This window comes from Megascapheus bottae, chromosome 8 (genome assembly GCF_031878675.1).
Source record: "Megascapheus bottae isolate mThoBot1 chromosome 8, mThoBot2.hap1, whole genome shotgun sequence".
Taxonomy (NCBI): domain Eukaryota; kingdom Metazoa; phylum Chordata; class Mammalia; order Rodentia; family Geomyidae; genus Megascapheus; species Megascapheus bottae.
Window position 1 is genome coordinate 52,833,258 of NC_143516.1, and position 23,377 is coordinate 52,856,634.

Consider the following 23,377-nt stretch of genomic DNA (forward strand, 5'->3'; position numbering starts at 1 on the left):
ATTTACATCTCACTCTCTCGACTCTGCTTTGTTTGTCCTCTACACTAACCTTTATTTTTGTTTTAATCATGGGAAATTCATATTTCCCCAGCCATCTACACATGTTGTCCCTCCTTAGAGAAAACCTCCTCAGACCACTGCCAGCTCCAGGCTATACTGAATGTTCCTGCATTTATGGTCAGTTCTTCTCTGTACTCCCTGCTCAGCATACTGTGGTCCAATTGCTTACTTAAGTGTGTGTGTGTGTGTGTGTGTGTGCGTGTGTGTGTGTGTGTGTGTATTAGAGATTGAACTCAGTATCTCAAGCTCACTTAACTTTTTTCCCTCAAGACTGCCACTGAAGCCACCGCTCTACTTCTGACTTTTTGCTAGTTAATAAGAGAAAGGAATTTCACAGGCTTCCTTGCCTGGGAAGACTCAAACCTTGATTTTTCAGACCTCAGCTTCCTGAGTAGCTAGGATTATAGGTTTGAGCCACCAGAGCCCAACTTTATAGAATGCTCTTCTTTTTCAATCACTTTCATATTTTGTATCACTTTCTCTCTCTCTCTCTCTCTCTCTCTCTCTCTCTCTCTCTCTCTCTCTCTCTCTCTCTCTCTCCCACTCTCTCTCATACACACACACAAATGCAAACATATATGCATGCATAAACATGTGCATATATATGCACATGCATATGCATGTACATATATACATACACACTCATTTTTAACAGAACTGATTCAGAAACCTCGATGAAATTCAATACTTTGTTTAAGACCACCATGCTATAGCATTTTTAAAATAATAGCAAAAACTAACATTTACTCAGCCATGGTAGAGATGCCTGGCTCTGTTTGAAGTAGTTTGCTCATGTGAAATCACTTCATGCTCACCATCACCCTTTTTTTTCACACCTGTTCAAGGAGATGGCATGAGAAGTAATCAGTAACTCTCCCAAGATTTCAAAGCAAAGGAGAATGAGAGGCAGACTGAAAGGCTGCTGTCTGTCCTCAGGGATGAACGTAGATGTAGATTTTCTCCTCAAATGGGTCAAAGATGGAAGGGAAATATGAATTCAGGTCATCTTAGTTTTTAGAGAGTCAGTGGTGTAGAAATGGAGAGTATGTTTCATGCCTGTCTGTGCCTGTTTTTCTCTACACAGGAACCTCCATGAATGCAGGAAGCAGGCATGATTGTCCAGTATTGCATCCTAGAACTTAACATGAAACAAGAAATTTTTTCATCCCTGAATAAGTAAACTTAAAGAGAATAAACATCTGTTGTCCCAGATGGCATAATAAAAGTCTACCAAATGATGACTTTCACTGAGTTCACAGCCTGTAACAACTTGGGTAAGATGTGTTACGATGGGAGGAAATTTAGTTAACGTTAAGTAAGACTGTATATGAGCTAGGCATAGTTGTGCGTTCCTATAATCAGGGCTATTCAGGAGGCTACGTAGGATAATTGCTAACTCAAGGCCTCTCTGAGCTATCTAGTGAGTTCAAAGTCAGTATAAATAACTTAGCAAGACCCTAGCTCAAAATATAAAGTTTGGGCTTATTTCTCAATAGTTGAACACTTGGTTAGCTTTTGCAGGGCCCTGGATTCAATCCCAGTGCTGGCAGTGTGAGTTTAGGGGAAGCCCATGAAGGAAGAAGCATACTCAGTGGCTGTCAATTGACCAAGTGAAAAAAAAAAGACAATTTTTTTTCAATTGACCACTTTGAAAAAAAAAATGTCAGATTCTGTGGAACATCACCAAGTGTCAATCTACTCGAACTTCTCCAACAAAACCACTGACTGGGTAATTTACAAACAGCAGAGATATTTATTTCTCAGTTCTAGGAGCTGAGAAGTTCAAGATGAAGGCACCAGAAGATTCAGTGTCAGATGAGGCTCAATTTCTGCTTCTGGCCAGAATTGGAGCTGTGGCTCAAATGATAGAGCACTAGCTTTGTGCAAAAAAAACAAAACAAAAAAAAAAAACAAAACAAAAGTAACTGCTCCCCAAGCCCTGATTTGAAGCCTCAGTACTGATGCATGTGCATGTAAGTACACACACACACACACACACACACACACACGCTCACACTCAAGTTAGTGGCAAGACACAGGTCAAAGACAAGACTTGTTAACATGGCCAGGCCCATGATGCTTGGGTAGCTCTGGAAAGTGGATACAGCAGAGAATTTTCATAAAACTTTGAATTCAGAAAGCCCCCATTCTTGGATGAATGCTTTACTGAAGCAGCCTGGAGATGCCTAATGATATTTGAACAAGGAGTCCCTTATTTTCACTTTATATTAGACCTTATAACTTACATAACTGGTCATGACGGATGGAAGAACCCGTGTATGGTAGTCACCAGTTACCACACAGCTGTAGCTAAACTGCACTCAAAACACATCACTACACACACAGACACAGACACACACACACACACACACACACACACACACACATACACACACCATCAGCATCTGGGTGCCTGTGGCTCATGCCTCTTATCAATCCTATCTACTCAAGAGGCTAAGATCTGAGGATCACAATTTGAAGACAGCCTGGGCAGAAAAATCCCCGTGAGACTCTTATCTCCAAATTAACCACCCAAAAAACAGAAGTAGAGCTGTGACTTAAGTTGTATAGTGCCAGCCTAGAGCAAAAGAAATTCAGGAACAGTGCCCAGGTCCTGAGTTCAAGCCCCACAGCGGACCATAAAATAAACAAACAAAAAACACACCAGCAAATGGAGTTATTTCAGGGGAGTCCCAGAATACTGGACATTAGAAGTCCAGAGCCTCCACACTGTGTCCACAAGGCCACATCCACCTTCCCCCATTTTGCAAAGGAGTGTAGATGCTTTACGGATGCAGAAATAACAATATGGAGTGGGAACTTTAAACTGAATGTTTAACCCCAAACTGGAAACCAACATGTCTTTACAACTTGAAATGGTTGCCATCATTTTCCGATACAGAGTTCAACAAAAGGAATTTCAATGTCATGTCAGAGTTTTACTTTTTTTTCATCTGAATCATCATGTGTAAACACCGACACCCCTCTTCAGGAGAAAAAAAACCCCACACTCTCAAGAAAAGGAACTATTTGAGGGTCAAGGCTCACTTTCCCCCATGAGTTATTCATTAATATTGTGTTTATGTCCAACTTTTGAGATTCTTATATCATTAAATATTCGGAAAAAAGGATAGTCAGAATACTATGTGAGGATGGTTTGGAGTTTCTGTTGTACTATTTTCCCCCCTTGGTCTTTTCCCAACAGTCATCTGAACATGTGGCTGAAACAAGGGGTATCTGCAGACAAGCTTGGCAGTAAACTGTTACAATCCAGAAAATATGTAAAAGATACATTCCAGAGCAGGTTTCAAAGATAGACCAGATGGTTACTCATCGGGTTATTTTTTTCTTCCCCAAACTTTCTCATAAAATCCTAGGAAATACTTTGCTTCTTTTTAGATAAAGCCTACAGAAGCACAGCAGATGACATGATTTCTCACTTTGGAAAAATATTTCATTACTTCCAAACAATCTAGAGGCTGCAAAATGCCCCCTTTCCTTAAGAAACGGTCCTTTCTTCCTCTGCTCTACCTTCTCTAACTTAGTCCATTTGGCGGGTGGCCTTGTGTTATATTTTCCTAAATTGGTGCTGAAGGTAATGCAAAAGAAGGTAAGGATCTCTAGTTTAAAAAAAAACTGTCACTGTTTTTCAAGTCAAGGGATGAGAATGGCATAAGCTAGGTACACAGTAGGTGCTGATAGATTGCTTACTTCCATTATTTTGCTCCGGTCTATGAGAGTCCTTTTATTGTATGTGGAGGGTACAATACTGAGACTTGATCCCATCTCATGTTCTGGGAGTTGTACTTTAGGTTTTACATGCAAGGCTGGTACAGATTTGAGCCAGAGCTCTACTTAGTAGTTAATTGGAGATAAGAGTCTCAGATAGCTGGGCGAAGTGGCTCACAACTGTAATCCTAGTTACTCAGGGGGCAGAGATCTGAGGATCGTGGTTGAAAGCCAGCCTGGGGACTAAAGTCTGTGAGATTCTTATCTCAACCACCAGAAAACTGGAAATGGCGCTGTGGCTCAAGGGGTAGGGCAGTATCCTTGAGCTGAAGAGCTCTGGGACAATTCCCAGGCCCAGAGTTCAAGTCCCATGACCGACAAAAAAAAAAGAGTCTCAGAGATTTTTCCACATTTCAAATTGTGATCTTCAGATTTCAGTTCCTGAGCAGCTAGGATTACAGGTGTGAGCCACTTTCCCTTAGCCCCGAGAGTGCTTTTGGCAGTTCTACCTGTGCTGAACCTTCAGAGAAACCACCACTGAGTTTGCTAACAGCTGCCTCAGGATACTTAGGAAGGTTTGAAGTGAAATGTTGCTGTGAAAAGTTAAGCGGATTATAAAGGGATCTGTTTCTATTGCAGTTTTATAGGGGAACATTATCCTATTTTTCATTATTATAGTTTCTCAATATTTTTGTGATCCACACAAAAGCATTGAGAAGGCAAGAACTGTCTGAATCTGGTTCATGACATTTCAACACCTACAAGAACACATAGTAGGCACTTGACACCTCTATATTCACTGAATAGGTAAAGTCAAATAAATCATAAATGGTGACATCTACAAATCACACAGTCCAATCCATTTCACAGTGGCTCAGAGAATTGCCCAAGGTCAATGGAATACGGAGCTAACCCTAGAAAGTAATAGATTTCTAGGTCCCACTGCATGGATCCCTGAATTATGAGCACTTTCTCCAACTGAAATAACATGAACATAATTTTCTTCCCAATTATTCAGGCTGAGGGATATACAAAAGGTTTTGGTGGGTGAAAGATTTATAGCACAGCTTCTAGAAAGCCTGGAAACACCATGGGGCAACTGCAAAAGGTCTTATGGTAATTAAATCAAGAAGCTCAGGGAGGCCCTGGAGGCCTGTACAGAGACTCAGGGACAGTCTTCCCAGAGGCAGGCACTTTTGCTGATGCCTGTTATATAAAAAACCTTAAGCAAGCAAGAATGAAAGCAACTTAAGAAAGAAAAATGTCTTTTGTTTCCTATCCTTTCCCAGGTAATTCTATCCATTGACCTCAAACACAGCCTTCAGATCCATTGTCCATGAAAGAGGTATTTCCTTCTCCTGTTGGAACAAGAAGACGCTTCACATTCTAAATCACAGGCATAATTTTCAAAAGGTAAGTAACTTTTGAAAACTATGCACCCTTGACACCGCCCTGTATACGCGCCTCTGGGAATGGGGATGGCAGCAGGGAGGGGACTGAAGAAGTAAATTAGCGGTTCCTCTGTCAATGCTTCATTAAAAGTATTTCTTCATTTGTGTAGATGTAGAGGGGAAGGATGGGGGGATGCAGTCATAATATTCAATGTATAATGTGACAAAGGAACTAGGTAACCTGAAGGAATGGGTGAGGTTGGGAAAGATAGGAGAGAATGATGAAAAGGGGTGACATCAATAAAGATGTACTGTAGTCATAAACAGAAACTCCTTTGTACAGCTACTTAAGTATAATTTTAAAATTTTTAAAGTAAATGAGTAAAGAAGTTTCTTAAAGTCTCACTTGGAAAATCACCCAGCCTCTCAAGTTTGCTTTATGATTCCTCCATGTCTTAGAAGGCATGTCATGAATCCCCTCCTCTCTCTCCTTCTCTCCGCATATAAACACATATAGAGTAACTTATAAGTCTCCCGGATGATGGGGCCTCAGGAATGTGGGGCAGAAGTTCCACCATTGGGACAGACGTGGTCCCCAAGGACCATGTGTGTGACACATTTCCTTATCTGTACTTGAAAGAACCCCCCTCCTAATTCTGTCCCCAGATTCACATTCAGACCTGTTGGCCCATCCCACACTTGTATTTTCCATAACAAGGCTCACAGGAATCTTGGGGTTTTCTACATTCATCCCATTTGGCTTTGGAAATGGAATATGTCAGAGCTATCTGCTTCCTTGCATCCATAAGCCATAACTAATGGCATCCTGCCATTGTCAGCATTCAGATCAACATGCCAGTATATGGACAAGGCAGCTGACTATCCGTCAAGAAGCAGGACACATTTCTTCTCTCTCTAGTATAGGGGTTCTCTTCCCTCTCCTACGCATCGCAAAGCATATATTTCCTCTATCCTATTGCTGTATTTTCAGAGTTATCTGCCTTGGCCTCTTGTCATTCATAAGGACTGAGAGAAAAAGAAGCACACATACATTTGTATTTACAAAATATTGCCCATCTCACTGTATTTTCAAAGAGTTAATGAGTCAACCTCCTGACAGCTCCCTGTGATTTATTATTCAAAAATGAACCTGTGCAACTGAGAGAATTAAGAAAGTAACACAAAGTAGCAGCTTAAAGTCTTATGAATGTAGCATGGTGAGATATATTTAACATCTCTGAAGACATAACTAAGCCTTTCTTTATTTAATCTTTTTTAAAAATGTGGATAATAACACCTGCTCTGTCTATCCTACCTGAGTATAAGAAAAATACTTTGGAAGCTGAAACATTTGGAGAAATGAGACTTAGAGAAGGAAGCCTATAAAAGAACGTTTTATTCTTGAGTCTCAGTCAACACTGTTGTAAGAGATTGTATTGTTCCTATGGCCAGAAAAACCTGACCAAAAATCAATGGATAACATCCTTAGGATCTCATCTCAGTCTTATTGCACCAGAGGAAGCTCTGTGGGCATGCAAAGTTGCAGTCGTTGAACCAGCTTTCATGCTTTCTCTGTCTCTGTTCTATTCATAGAAAAAAACCCCACCATATTTGCCTGAGTGTAGTTGAAAAGACTTGCTGGAGAGCAGCAATTTTATGGGAACCTGTGTGTGGCAAAGGTTTGATTGAAGTGCATATGGCAATCCTTTAAGACTGATTTAATAGTGAGGAATGCCTGCCAGCATCTGGAGCCTTAGACAAGAGGAGCTCAGAGCTCACAGATGCTACAAACATGTCAGGAGCCTTCTGCTGGGCAGAAATTGGATACATTTTGAATCAAATCATTCCTCAGGCTAAGGAGCTTATTTTGTAGTTGCTATTCCATATCTGGGATGCTTTGCCAAGAATGATCATTATTTTACAATCCCAAATCGAGAACCAGCGACACCGGGCAGCACCGACCCCCAGAAGACTGGCAGTAATACAGAAAGGTAGGGAAAATGCAAGCTCGCAAAGTCAGCCCTGGATGTATCACCTTCCACACGCCAGGCCCCTCTCCCACTTGGCAGGGTGCCAGAGCCCATGCACCAGTTTTCTTCCCATGAATCCCTGGGCAAACTCTCCCTTTGACAGTGATCAAAAATGTCAGATATAAGGCTTTTGTTTTTACATGTGTCTAGATAATAGAGAACCTTGACACAGAAATAAAAGCCTGAGAATTGAAAAATAGCATTTTAATACCTTGCAGCTTGTTGGGGATTCCTAAGTCAGCCAGGAGAAGCTGTGTGATAAATCTGTGCAATGCTCTTCAGTTCACCAGATCCTTTGCTCTGAATTGCCCCCATCTTCTAAAGCAACTCCATCATACCTGCAGTGTAAATGTCACTGTCCCACCAGAAGAGAGGACCACAGAGATGCTCTGCAGATCACACAGTGGTAATGCTAAGGAGAGGAGCCATGATGAAAATGCAGACTTCCAAACTCCTACCTGAATCTCTTTTCCTTTTGTTCTGACTCCTTGGTAATAAATGTTTTTAAGCCTATTAAATGACAACCATAAAATTAAGAAAAGGAAGGAAAGGAATGGGTTGGGAGGGATAAAGAAGAAGGTGGAAGGGGTGACATCAATCAAAATGCATTATGTTCATAAACTGCTTTGTGATATGGCACTTTGCTTGTACAACAACTTACGGATCATTTTTAATCAAATTTAAAAATAAAATAAATAAAAATAAATCAAAAGGAAGCTGTGATTCTTCTACTCTAGTCCTTGCAACTAGAGAGGGTTTTTATTTTCTTGGTGCCTTTTTATAATGGTAGATGTTTCATACTCCAAATCACTGTTCTTTCCATTCTTCTGACCATGGCATTCACTGTCACCCATGGGGAAAATGAGTTGTGATCACTGATTTCATTTGCTTAAAAGGTTCACAGCTATCCGTTAGTTTCATCTTGCCATGCAAGATGCAGGTACAGATTATCATGAGGATCCTAAAGTAGTATTGACCAGCTTATATTAGATTAAATATGTAATTTATAAATGTGTAAAGATCCAGATGATTTTTGACTAGAAGGAAATCAATGTCCATCAGAAGAAGAAGAAGAAGAAGAAGAAGAAGAAGAAGAAGAAGAAGAAGAAGAAGAAGAAGAAGAAGAAGAGGAAGGAGGAGGAGGAGGAGGAGGAGGAGGAGGAGGAGGAGGAGGAGGAGGAGGAGAAGGGGAGAGGAGAAGGAGGAGGGGGAGGAGAAGGAGGAGGGAGAGGAGGAGGAGGAAGAAGAAGAGAAGAAGGAGGAGGAGGAGGAGAGAGTTGTACATTCTGTATTACCGATAAAGGCTATGAATATCAAGAGTAAGAATGACACCTGCTCTCCCTTCTAGACAATACTACTACTGGCCATAGCAAAGACAGATAAGATTACAGAGTCTTTAAAGTGTCACTAATGGATGCCCAACTTTCTGCCTTCTGGATTTCTAGTGGAATGATAGAGAACACAAGACATAAGAAAGTCTGAATTTATGCTAAGCACAATCACAAAGTGAATTTCCAAAAGGAAAAAAAATCTGTAAATCAGGAACTAAAATTGTGATCAATAAACCAAATAGAATTTTTATTTTTGCTGATCAAAAATGCCACTTAAAGGGGTTGGAGATTTAGCTCAGCAGAAAAGCCCTTGCCTGGCAAGTGCAAGGCCCTGAGTTCGGTCCTCAGCTCTGGAAAAAAAATGCCACCTAAAAGAATAAATGAAAATGACATATATGAGCAAGATATTAATAATGAATATCATGAACAAAAGACAGTTATAAAATAGCTACAAATCAACAGGAAAAAGATAGTACAACTCAGCACAAGAAAAAAGTACATAAATCGAACTTCATCAAAAGTTTTTTGGATTAAAAAACATTATAAGGTGAAAAAGTAAGTTATAGAACAAAATGTTTGCAAAGCATATACCTGATATAAACCTAATGTTCAGAATACATGAAAAAATCTCAATAATGACAATAAAACTCAATAATGACAAAGAAGAAATGAACCTTGTCAGGGTCCTTCTTCTCTGGTCCCTCTCGATCAGCAGGAGGGATAGGGAAAACACGCCCCTACCAGGACGAGCCATGAGAGGAGAGGGCCCACTGACCTCCCACACTCAACCTTCCTTCTGGGGAGCACGAACAGAGACGCCAAGCAGCTTCATCAAGTCAGGAACATCTTTCCCTCTATTCCTCAAATCCCTCCTCCTTATACCTCCTTATATTCTGTGCCGTAGCCTATCAGCACAACAGGTGGGCAGGATAAAGAGGTCTACGTGTTTACCCATACTACAGGTCTCAGCAGAAAATTATTAGACATGGTGTTACTCGGCCCCCAATAGAACCTAATGAACCAATGAAGAAATAAATTAAGTAATGTACAAAAAACTTCAATAGATACTTATCCAAAGAAACTTTTCTTATTGTTAGTCATTAGGGAAAGAAATTCAAAGCAGAATGACATATTCCTTCACAGTAATTAGGATAGGAAGAAAAGAAGGCAGACTGGCAGGCAAGGAAGGAAGGAAGGAAGGAAGGAAGGAAGGAAGGAAGGAAGGAAGGAAGGAAGGAAGGATGGAAGGAAGGAAGGAAGGTTAACAAGAATAGGAGAAATAGTAACCATGTACATAGATAATGAGAATGTGAAATAGCACAAAAGCTGTGGAAAACTGGCCATTCATGAAAAAGTTAAACAGGGAAATATTCTGCTCTAAAAAAGAAACAAAATATTAATATGAAAAAGGCAAATGGACAAACACTGTATTATTTCATTCATATAAAATATCTGGTATAATCTGATTGCTTATGGCTCATACCTATAATCCTAATGACTCAGGAGGCTGAAACTTAAAAAAAGTCAAAGTTTAAAGCCAGATCAGGTAGAAAAGTCTGCACTATTCCATCTCTAATTAATTAGCAAAAAGCTGGTCTGGAGTTATGACCTAAGTATTAAAGTGAAAATTATAAGCAACAAACTATTTGTGTATGGCCCCTGATACCAACAAAAATAATATGTAGCATAGAAAAATGCATAGAGACAGAAAGTATATTAGAGATTACCATGCAATGGAGGAGATAGAGGAGAGGGGAATTTTGTTTAAACTGATTACACAGTTTTTTGCGGGTGGAGATGAAAGTTTTTGAAAATAAATAGCAGCAATGTTTTCACAATACCATGAGGATATTTAATTATATACATAAATTATAGTAAATTATATACCTAAAATGGTTACTGAATTATACTAAATTTTATACATATATATATCTAAAATACTAAAAGTAGCAGAATTTATATTACATATATTTTACAACACTAAATAAAGAACAGAAAAAAAATCACTAAACCCATTGATAAATAAGCAAACATACTCACAGAAAGAAAGAGAAAATAGGAAAACTAAAGATCAGCATGTGCATGGATACTCTGTCCTATTAATAATGAGAGAGGTGGGGAACCTGGTTCAGTACTAGAGCACATGCTTAGCATTCATGAGTGTCTAGGTTCAATTTCCAAGACCACACACACAAAAATGTTAGTATTTCAAAATTTAAACATTAAATCTATAAGATACTTCTTGCCCATCCAATTTTTAAAAAATATTAACTCAAGCTGGGTGCTGGTGTCTCAGGCCTGTAATCAAGAGGCTGAGATCTGAGGATCATGGTTCAAAGCTATCCTCAGCAGGAAATTCTTCAAGAATGGTATTGGTTAACTAACAAAAAGCCAGCAGTGAAGCTGTGGCTCAAGAGGGAGAGTATTCATCTTGAGCACAAAAGTTTAGAAACAGTGTTCAGGCTCTGAGTTCAAGCTTCAGAACTGGCACACATACACACAGACACTCTGCCCCCTCCCAAACACACACACACACACACACACACACACACACACACACACACACACAATTAAATAATGAGAATATCACAAATGTCTGGAAAGCATGTGGAATAACAGGAATGCTCAAACACTGCCAGTGGAAATTCAAATTGGCACTCACTATTTCAAAGAGGAATTTCATATGGGATATAAGTCCTCAAACACAGAACTCCTAGCTGTGTGTCCTTGAGCAATTCTTGAGCATATACACAGAAAGAGATGAATAGCATTGTTCAGAGTAACTGCATTTACCATACCCACACTAGAAAGAACCCAAATGCTCATCAAGAAAACAACAGGAAAATTATTTGTGGTATTTCTATACCCAAAGATTACAGCAGTAAAAATGAGTAATTCATTTTCATGTATGAATTTCATATACATAATGCCAAGAAAAATGTCAAATTTCATCCTAAGAAGCTATTCCTCTACAAAATGATAAAATGCCAGGTGTCAAAGTCTCACACCTATAATCCCAGCTAGACAGGAGGTTGAGATCTAGGCGAGGTTCAAAGTCAGCCCCGGCAAGAAAGTCTGTGAGACCCTTATCTCCAATTAACCACCACCACCAACAGCAAAAAAAGAGCCAGAATGGATCTATCCCTCAAGAATTAGAGTCACAAACCATGAGCAATAAAAATCAGGAACAGTGCTCAAGCTTTGAGTTCAAGCCCAAAGATTATCACAAAACAAAGGCAAAAACAAAAACACTGCGCATAAATTTCTTTATATATCTATCAGTATAGACATAAATATAATTATATAAAATCTATATAATTGTATTTTATATATTCTCCACATTATTGACTTTAGAAAAAGAATAAGGTTTCAATGAAAATAATAATTATCAAACTCAAGATAGAGGTTACTTTCAATGAGATGTGATAATAACGATATAGGAAATTTTCATTTATTTGTAACATTTATTTTATAAGCTGATGGTGGCTGCACAAGTCATTCATTCAGGAATTTTTTGTTTTTTTGTGACAACTTCTAATTAAAAACAATTTGGAAGGAAATACACACACACACACACACATATCCAGTGTACTTTGCCAAATATGCAGTGTATTACCTGGTTGTGGGTAAGACACAGGTCTTACCCACATATAATATCCAAATACCAGGGTATGCAAAGTAAAGATGGAGAAGGCCGCTTATAAACCCTACAGTTAAGTCCTGGGAAAATAGTTCCATAAGCCTTAATAGTAAACAGAAGAAATGCAGAGAGGGGAAAAAAACATCTTTAATTACCTCTCAGTTCCCTCCCTAATGTTTTGAGGGTTTGTGCCTGATTTATTTTTCCTCATCTAATTTCTTTAAGTACCTCATCCCATGAGCTATATAAAATTTATTCTGAGAAAGTCAGGGCCTAGATGTGAGCCAATAAATGGTTTAACCTTGGGTGTTTATACATACGGCTGTAATAATTCTGTCCCACAGTTCCAGAATTTGACACACTCATCTGCAGTGGGTTTAAATACGCTTTACAATACTTCACCTATCTTTCCACTTACTCACTATCATATTCTTTTAGTTCAGTTGTTTATACTTTCTGATTGCAATGTTCATATGAAATATCATACCAACATATGAGAAATAGGAAAGTCCGTTAAATAGACTGGTTTATCATAAGAACTCACAAAATTAAACTTTTATATTAAAGTAAACATATTCTGTATTTAATATAAATCTTCAAAAATCTCTGTCCTAAATGGAGAAAAGGCATAAACACATTAATGACCAAACTTGCTAACTTGAGAAAATTGTCTCAGTATGCACAACAATTATGTTTAAATTAAATAGTATTAATTATTTCTATTATTATTATTACTACTATTACTATTATTATTATCAGGAGTAGAGTCAGGATGAAATTCATATTGTGTATTTTAATCCTTTTCCGGGCCCTGGCCCATCATCTCATCCACATCTACAATATGTGCCTTACCTCACAACAGAAGGAGAAAATAAATCCATTTCTCCTCTGCCTCATGTGTACAGGAGTCCTAGTTAGCAAGGTACAGTTTAACTGCTTCTTATTGGGAAAATGATCACAGAGGCTTTTCTTCATGCATTTTGAATTTTTTCCATCATTGAGGAAATGTTCACTATACATAATTGCATGCTTTCTAATACTGCTTTCCTTCAAATTGGATTTTCCCCCTATGGATTTTAAAGCTACTTCCATTAGAGAAACGTAAAAACAGTTGTAATTTCAGCAATTTGCTATTTTCCTCCTTTTGGGAGAGTTTTACTCATTGTATTTGAAGGATAAATAACTCAATGATCTTGAAATATTTAATGTGAAAGAGATGTCAAGATTCTCAACACAAGAAAACACACTCAATATGCCATAAAGGGTAGTTTGAAAAGCAGAACCAATTTTTAGTAGATACATAAACTCCTATTTAACTACTAGCACTTTCCATTTCCTGATTCCGGCCCTATAATGAGCTATTCTGTGTTTATGTGTGTTCAATTTGGATACTAGTCCTACTTAATATAATCCCACATGGTTAAGGCTTTGAGAAGTTTCCCCACAAAGGGAACTTAAACAGGAAGGGAAAGCAACAAACCAACAATGCAACTTAAGAGTCATTTGGGGGACAAAACATGGTAGAATATCTTCTCAAATTGCAGGGGTTTAAACATGAAATCTCATCAAACACCCTGCAGAGGCACAACATATTGCTTTTATAGAATGTCACATCTTAGAACTGCACTGATTGTGAGCGGTACATGTTTGAATTGGTTGAGAAAGTTCCCAGTCAGTTCGCCAGAATTTCCATGGGCCTAGCTCCAGTCCTATGAAGCACAACCATTTCCTACCAATATTCAAACTCTGAAGACAGAGACTACTTAGGCGTACACATTATTGCTGGGTTGAGTTATAATGAAAGGGCTCATCTCCACATCAAACTCTTTTTCTTGGAAGCCTATCTCTTATTAACTTGCCCTGATCAGATGTACATATAGGATGCTGGTCAAAGCCATTGTTATGAACAGGAACTGGGATCATTTAAGATATTACCTTTTTTAAGTACTAAAAAAGAAATCTCCAAAAAAAGACTCAAAGGAACCCAAATGTCACTTTGGATACTTATTAAAATTATGCAAAGGGACTGGAAAACTCATTTTTTTTATATTGAACCCCTTTTAGTAGCTCGCTCTGGGTACACAGAAACTGGTAGTACTGAGTGTCAAACTCAGCCTAGCTCCAGCATCTATAATTTCTAATATGAGCCACAATGGTATAGCAGAGAATGGGAGGTATTAATGAGAATACAATCTTCAACTTCTAAACAAAATCATGAAATTAAATATTAATATTTTCATTACCTCTTGATCATTCCACACACTATGACTCATTTTGTATATTTATTTATTTATTAAGGTTCTACTTGGTGCCAAGCACAACCCGAAAGAATAAGGCAGAGAGTAAAAACATTACTTTGAGACATTACCATGAAAGAGAAAAAGGATGAACAGAAAACTAGACGGACAAAGAAAGAAGTTTGGGATTAAAATTAAGTAAATGTTCAGTGTTAGAATTAAATTGCCAAAATTATATCCTATACTTAAAAAAAAAAGAAAAGAAAGGAAAGTGAAGTTTTTCTTTGCTGACCATTTTTGAAAACTGAAATACAGCTGCCTTAGTACCATCTTCCAACCTCCTCCCACTATCATGTCTCAGAACTGAGGTTTACAGAAGTTGTACTCAAATGTATTTTAGTTAGAATTCCAGTATCCCCTTCATAGTTTTCATCTTCCCTTTGTTTTTGCTTTGTGTTGTTTTGGTTGCCCGTATTATGGCTTGAACTCAAGACCTAGGTGGTATCCCTTAGCTTTTTTTTGCCCAAGGATGGTGGCTCCACTGCTTAAGCTCCAAATATGGCTCTTTGATGGTTAATTAGAGAGGAGATTCATGGACTTTGTTGCCCAGGCTTTCTTCAAACCAAAAACCTCAGATCTCAGTCTCTTGAGTCACTAGAATAGGCATGAACCAGCACCCAGCTGCAGTCTGATATTTTAAAAATCAATGAGAATATTGGCTTTAAAAATTCTCCCTTAATACCGAAGCTTTGTTATGCTAGCAGCTCCAGATAAAGCCAATGAATGAAGCCCTAACACCCAAAACCTAACCACTCCATCTTGTCTGGCCCAATGGAAATGAAACGTTTTAAATATATGCCATTATAATGTAACAGTGCCCCTCTATTTATTTGTCTATATTGTAAAGGTGATATACAGTGGGCTTTCAGTTTTATGTCAGGTAAAGTAGATTTCTTGTTTTATTTGAACAGTCACCTCTTCACTCATTTTCTCACAGTTTTTTTTTGTCCCCCTCCTGAAATAGTGCACCTTTTTAAAGTATCAGTTGTATAGTCATCTGGGTTCTTCCAAATTGTCTGGATAAGCAACAGTGAGCCAAGGAAGAATGGAAAGACCAAGTGTCACATAAGACAACTTGAATCTGGCTTTCCATAATCATGGACAGATTCCAAACTTGGAATAAAATGATACCTTGTTTGGAATAACCCTTCTCTTGAGGCTGCCAGCTTGCTGATTCAGTGCAAAGTGAGACCAGAACTTTCTTTTGAAAACCATGAGGCCCCAAGCTGAAGCTTCTGATTCGATATTGATTTTGCAATCCACAGTCATTAAGAAGACTGCTGCTTATGTTTATGCTTCCCTGCTCTACTTGAAGGAATCTTTGGTTCTCTCTCCTCACCCTGGAAGGTGGAAATGTTCTTGCAAATGGTAAAGAGGTCATTTCAAGTGTCTTTTCTAGAACTACATGGGCTTTATGTACTACCTGGGTTTTATCTTTTTTTTTAACAGAAAGGTAAAACAGTTCAGGAAGGCAGGTTGGCTCCTGAGCTCTCCATTCTACCTCCTACTAACATAGGGACTTGGACTCTTACTATTCTTTACCTCAGTTTCCTCTCCATCAAGTGACAATAATCCCTACTTAAATAAAGTTGAGACCCTTATATGTACTTTAAAAAGTGTGTTCACGGTTGAGTTCTTAAATTGTGTCTTTATGAGAATTTCCAATAGAAATTGGGATCAATTTTCATTTCCTATGCTCCATTGCACCTAAGCATTACAATAAGTCTATAGAGCATCCTGTACTTTGAAAGTGCTGATCTAATAGATGCCTCAATTGACCCAAGGCCTAATTTCTGTTCACCCTTGGCTGAGTCAGCTTTTAACTCTTCCCCTTAGCCTTTTCATTTTGTTCACCAACAGTTTAGGCTCTCCTGTGAATTATCAGCAACAAAAGGTAGCTGTTAAGATACAATACACAGCATGCCCAGTTTTGGCTCATTAAGGTCTTGCCTATGAAAGGCAAGAGAGACAAGAAAACATCCCATCATGAGAAGTCTCATCCAGAATAGATAGATAATAGAGAATAAATAACTGTGGTGAACTCTTCTGAGAGGCTGGGTATGGGGGGAAAAACACAGATATTCAAGTGAACTGTACAAGTGTCTCCCTTTTCCATCATGATTCTTGGTGGATTCCTTATTGGGGTTTCCTTTGGAATTTCCCTTGTGACAGAAGAATTGAAGTAAAAAAAAATCACCAGCACAAAGGAAGCTACTAGAATAGCAATCTTTATCATCAAGGGGGATAAAATGATAGAAAGCATACACTGGTAGAACTATTAGAGGACAGTTTTCCCTGAAAATCATGTTGAAAGTGTTTAAACAGAGTAGGACTGTATCGGAATGTCATACCTGGTGTATTATATGTATATTTGTTTGTTTATTTGAAAAAGGAAAATACAAGATGAGCAGAGGGGATAAGGGGAGGGAAAGTAACAGAAAAACATGGGAAAAGGTAACAATGTTCAAGAAGTAATATGCCCACTACCTGATGAATTTAATGTTACCCCTCTGTACATCACTCCAACAATAAAATTTTAAAAAGAAGTAATGTACCCACTATCTGATGAATGTAACTATAACACCTATATACATCACCCTGACAATAAAATAAAAGAGTAGGATTCAGAATAGTTCACTGGAAATTTATATATTTGAAAAAATTGCATTAAATCATGATGTGCTTCATCAGGAATTTAACCTCCATCTGATCCAGACCATAGGTCCAGCAGGAAGGAGATAGGAGATAGAGAACCACAGAGTTAACTCCGTAGGGTCTGAGTTTCTTGCATGCACTTCTGACTCATAGCAGCTGCCATGTTACAAATAAATAAAGAGACAGAACCAGGTTCAAATCCTGACCTTGTCAACTGTGTGACTTCACTTCTCAGAACCTCCCTTTCTCTATCTGAAACAGTTGGATTATTTCCAAATTCTGTTTCCAGAATTCTATAATTTTATTGTTCTCTTTAGAAAGCAGATACTCAGGAGCAAATTAAAAGTACCTGCTGCTCTAAAAAAAAAAAAAAAAAAGTACCTGCTGCTCTTGTACTCCTGAGCCACTTAGGTTCTGGTATTATAGGCAGGAGCCATTTGCCCAGCTAGCACTGCTCTTCTAAATATAAGCTTAAGGGGGTAAAAATGAAAGTTGGAAGGCTAAATTGATGAGTTTGGCCTATCATACCCGATAGTCTTTCCACCTTGCCCGCATATCCAGTGCACAGATGAAACTTCCTATGGGAAGGGCTACAAGATATTTGAATGAAAATCAATTCTATATCACTATATACATATAGCTCAAGGTAAAGCCCCTATATAATTGTGGGCATTATAGAACTAATAAAACAAAATGTGTCATCAAAAAGCATTTGTAACGGGACTAAATACCATGACTATTTATACTAAAAATAAACAGTAAAAAATAAACAGGCTTACCTTAACTTTGGTCTACTGTGAAGGCACAGTGGAAGCTTTTCTAAATGACAAATAGGACCTTAACAATCACTATGAAAGCTATACATACCATCAAATCAATTACATGGTAACTAGACTGTCGTGAAGGAATAAACAGCCTGTTTCTGAAATGTAAAATTGGATCCAAAGTAGAATTCAGGAAAAAGAGAAATGGTTCCTATCGCTTTAAAATCAGGCAATATGTACTCATCCTGGCATGTGAGGTGTCCACATGAATTAGATGAGGAGGAAAGATGGGGAAACTCAGTCAACCAATGCATTCAGAGAGAAGCAAGCCACTTCCTCGGCTCATTCCCAGAACACGCTCCCCATCCCTCCAGCTCCAAACATGCCATCTGTAGCGCTCTTCTCTCCCTGGCCTCCCCTTTGAACTGAGTGAATATACAATTGAATTAGATCTCGCCATTAGAGAAATTGGTCCCTAGAGAGCAGCTCTGAAATCACTCAAGCAGAAAAGTGAGAAAGCACGTTTTATGGTTTGCTGAATGATTCCTAGGCTACGTAAAAACTCACAGCCAGGCCTCCTCTTACACTGGGCTCCAACCATAAATTCCACACAGGATCAACGGATGATAAATGATCAGATAAACATTTTTATTTTATGCCTCAACAATTTATTTAATCTTCTACTTATCAAACTCTGTTGACCCAACTTACTCGGTGAAAACACATTCAGCATGGATTATTTACCTTTGCTCACTCAAGCAGCTACACAAGAATCCACTCATTTGTTATCCTGGATACCTACTCTCCCGTGCCCATTCATCTTGGTTTTGGTTTTTGGGGGTTTTTTTTTCTGCCCCGCTATTGATTTTATGAAGAAGGTCTTTTTTTAAAATTTGTTCCTCATAGATGGTATTGACATAACTGTGTTTTTCTATTTTACCTTGTAAAGTGTATTGTAAACATGTTATGTGAGACATTTCATTTTATCCCATGAGGAAAATCCTGCTGTGAGTGGTAGAATATTGGAACAATCCTCTGCCTTTTACAGTGTTTCCAAATACTAGGACATTTTGTTAAAATCATGGTTAATCATCCGGCCTCCCTTTCTCTATTTATAAAGCAAGAATGTAGGAAAAACTAGGATTGTACCTACAGATGTGATCACTAGAGGAGGTGTGCATCAAAAATATCAGATGTAATAGCACTAATATTAGATTAGTGAATTCCTTCACCACTACAGATGTAATTCTTTCAAAATGCCCATAAAAGCAAAAAAATGAGCTATTTGGGGAATGTATGCTTATTATTTAAAAGACATGTTTCTGTTTATATGAAACATTGTTGTGGATTGTTATACAAAACTATAATGGCTGTTTCATTATTAAATGTACCTGTTTGAAAAAATCAGTTGAATTAAAAAAATGCATAATAAAATCAATCTGTAGCCAGGAGGAGAGAGTCCCAATAGTTTAGGGTAAAATTAAAAATTATATATCTGTGTTCAAAGTGTTCTCCAACAAATACCTTACTTTTATGGTTTTAATGGCAGGTGATTTTTATTGTGATAAAACTTGAAGATAATACATTTTTGTGAAAATAATAAAATCGTAGTTCCAAAATTAACTGTATATTTTGGGTTGTTTTTGCCTTCTGTTTGTTCACAGAAGATAAAATGAAAACCATATTTCCTCTCCAGTCAGCCTTCTTTGCTAACTCAAACTTTTTCTAAGTCCTTAGCAGTTCAAAGAAGATACAAACAGCCTTTAGGAAATAATCTCCTTCCTTTTTTGGAGTTTGTAGAGGTATAGTCTAATTAACAATTTATGTGCATAGTTCCCCTTTAACTTCTGTTTGAATGCCTGGGTTCAAACAAGCCTCTAGCAGAACACTTAATATAAAGATACTCAAATGCACTCATGGGTAGATTAAAGTGTCCAGTAAGTTAAGTCTAAGGAAACACATCCAAAGCAACTATGAGATTTGATCTCAAATTTTTCCATTGAAAAAAATCAAGAAAAGATAGTGTTGTTTTTGTTTTTTGTTGTTGTTGTTATTGTTAATACAGATATGAATGTCACTTTCCATCTCTCATTCATCTTTCAAAGCTTGTCAGGTTTTTTGGATTTCAGTCTGTCACTAATATTTATCAGTTACTTATCATGTCCAGCTAAGAAAAAGAAAGCACCTAATACATGGTTTAGGACTTCAGGGAATTGTGAGAAATATGTCTTCAGGCAGTCATATTTGCACATAAGAAATATCCATGTTCCAGAAAGTGAACACGTCATTTCAGCACTGCTGTGTATGTTGGGGTATGTATGATGGGGTTTCTTACAGATCACAAATAATCCTACATTCTGGAAAGGTTTTTCTTTTTGCTCTTTTTTTCTTTTAGAATTTGCCTCAGACTGCTTGTTGTTATAATATCACTATTATGGAGGACTTTCTCACATTTCCTCTCTGACCAAGATTCTTGAATTCTCTTTTGAGGATACTGAGAATAAAAGATTATTTCAAACTTCTGCAGAATTCTTCTTCTAAGTAACCCTAATACCTTATTGCTTGATTATTAATTTCAGAAATATTGATCCCTAGAGTCAGCTTAATTAGTATTTATAGGTAGTGAAGAAGTGAATTGGTATTATGTAAGTGCTCAGTATGGTACCCTGTCAGTACCCTGTCAGTACCCTAGCAGTCCTAGCATACTGGTACACTTCCCTTCTGTGTACAAAGCTTCCTAGAACAGATAGCTAGCATCCTAAGCACAGTACAATGGCCAGTGTGTAGTTGTCACATGTGGTCAGTAGGCTTTCAACACAAATCTAGGGACTAGCCCGGCTCATACTGAAGATAATTACAAGAAAAGAATGACAAGTCTGGCCTATTCCGCCTATGTCTACCCTGTCCAGTATTGTCTTAAACTGGAATCCCTATGGCTGCATTACCTTCTCAAGTAGAAGCTTATCATCCTTTATCTCTAGATTCCCACTGGGGAGGAATCCATGGAGTTTGCATTGCCTTCTCTCTTTCTTAATGTGAACCACTTTCGTTCTGATACTATTTTTCTATCATTTTCACTGACATCATCATCGTCACTATTTATGGGACTTGAACCCAGTGTCTGAGCACTGTCCTTGAGCTCTTTTTGCTCGAGTAGTGCTCTACCACTTTGAGTACAGCTCCACTTCCTATTTTCTGATAGGTAATTAAGAGATAAATCTCACAAGCTTTCCTGCCCATGTTCTTTAGTTCTCAGCCTTCTGAGGAGCTAGGCATGAACCACCAGTGTCCTTCTCTAGCTTATTTTTTTATTTCTATTTCTATTTTACTATTCTCCTTGTTTAATATCAAAGACTATTTCATAAAGACCTTTCTTTCCTTTGAATGGATGTGGATCCCCATGAATCACCACTGTCTTCACAGAATATCCAGATAAAAAGAAAGAAAAAAAATAACACAGGTAGAAAAGATTTGGAATCTGCTATTCTTCAGTCCCTTACATAAACATGCAAGTCTTTATTTTGCATAAAACAAAGCATATTCAGACATGCATGATTTATGGCTTACTGGCATTTTGGTGTCTTTTTTAATCCAAATTTTACTTTCTCTAACACGAATAGTTCTTTTCATGATGACATTTAAATAAAATTTTCTACGAAAGACAGAAGTAAGACTAGCTGAGCATCAATGTACCACACTAGGGGAGCCCCCAGTGAGATGGCACATAGCTATCTACTTAGGGAAGGCTGAGATAACCAACCCTGGAGCCCATCACTCCTACATAGGAACATGACTGCTCAACACAAGAAGTGGTACCTAAAACCACATTTACACAAGAGCCCAATTACTATAAAGCATGTTTCATTTCCCCAAATACCTAGAAATTTGAAAGTGAACCAATTTTGAGCTATTAACATATCACGGTCTCTTCAGTGTTTCAAACAGTGATAATATCACAGTTGGAGTGGAAATTTGACTGAGCAACTCACTCTTCTTCAATTAGCACATTGTGTGAGTATTCTGATCATCCAAAGCATTTTGCATCTACCCATAAATTTCTTCCACCCTGGTTCACTTGAGCAATAATGTTTTGTTGACTTTGCTAACTTTATATGAAGTGCAAATTTAAGAAAAAAATGCTTTCCTCATCAATTTCCTTGGTGGAAGAGCACTGACCATAATGTAGGGTTTAAATGTAAATTTATGTATCTCTCTTGGATGAAACATTATGAACGAAAGCTGACAGCAGTGACTCCATTTTGTGGCTCAGACTCCATCTTGTGCTGTGGTGACCACTCTGCAAAATTGCTGAGAGGTAAAAGGAAAAGTCATTTTCTGAGAAGGAACCTCCTGAAGATTATACAAACCAGAGTAGTGATTTAGGGGTGGCAGACAACCTATGTAGCCCTCTTAAACTTCCTCTTTTACCTATAAGTAGAGTCTCAAGCCCCTCTACAATCCATTATCAGTTCTATAGCCTGCGAAAATCTATGCTCCCCAAATTAATGTCTTTTTGCTTTGTACATAGTCTAAGTATCTGTGTGGAAACAGATCAAAGTCTTTAAAATCAAGCTACTCCCGAATTCTCTCCTGCTTTTACTACTTCTGGTCATTTCTATTTTTCCATGTACCCAGGGGCTTAAAACATCATGCTTCCCATTCACAATGAAGTGAGATACTCAGAGTGAGGCAATTCCTTTACCAAATGCAGAACCTTCCAGAAGCCACTTCAGATAGTCAGTGAATAAAACACCTCTCATAAGCCTAAAGGAGAAAATCAGGAATGACAAACTGAGAATGTCTCCTATCATAGGTTATGTAGCAGTCCTGGTATATAATTTATTTTATTGTAAGAAATGTATACGTGCGTATGTACTTCAATAAAATACTAAGGTATTTTCATTAGAAGATTATACTTAGCATATTAATCTAACATTGAAGGCTATTTTATGCTTATCTGCACTACAATCATCTAAGTTTTGTTTTCGTTCTTAGGGGCTCTGTGTGTGTGTGGTGTGGTGTGTGTGTGTGTGTGTGTGTGTGTGTGTGTGTATCTAAGGTTTGAACTCAGCGTCTTCTGCTTTCTGGGTAAATTACATCGGTCACATCTTCAGTCCTTTTTGCTTTAGTTATTTTTCAGAGAGGATCTTAAGCTTTTTGTCCAGGCTGGCTTCAAACCATGATCCTCCCACCTATGTTTTCCAGACAGTAAAGATTATAGACTTATATCCTGTATTAGAGTTTGTGGAGATACAATCTTGGTAATATCTTTTGCCTGAGCTAACCTCAAACTACAATTCTCTTGAGCTCTAAAATCACTAAGATTACAGTCATGAATCATTGTGCCTAGTATATCAATTAAAAGTTTCAGAAGTTATTTTAAAGAATGATGGTAAGTTAATAACAGTATAGTCATAAGTCTACAAACTAGACATTGTGAAAATGGCATTCTAGTTATGGAAATCTGAGAAGGCAGTACA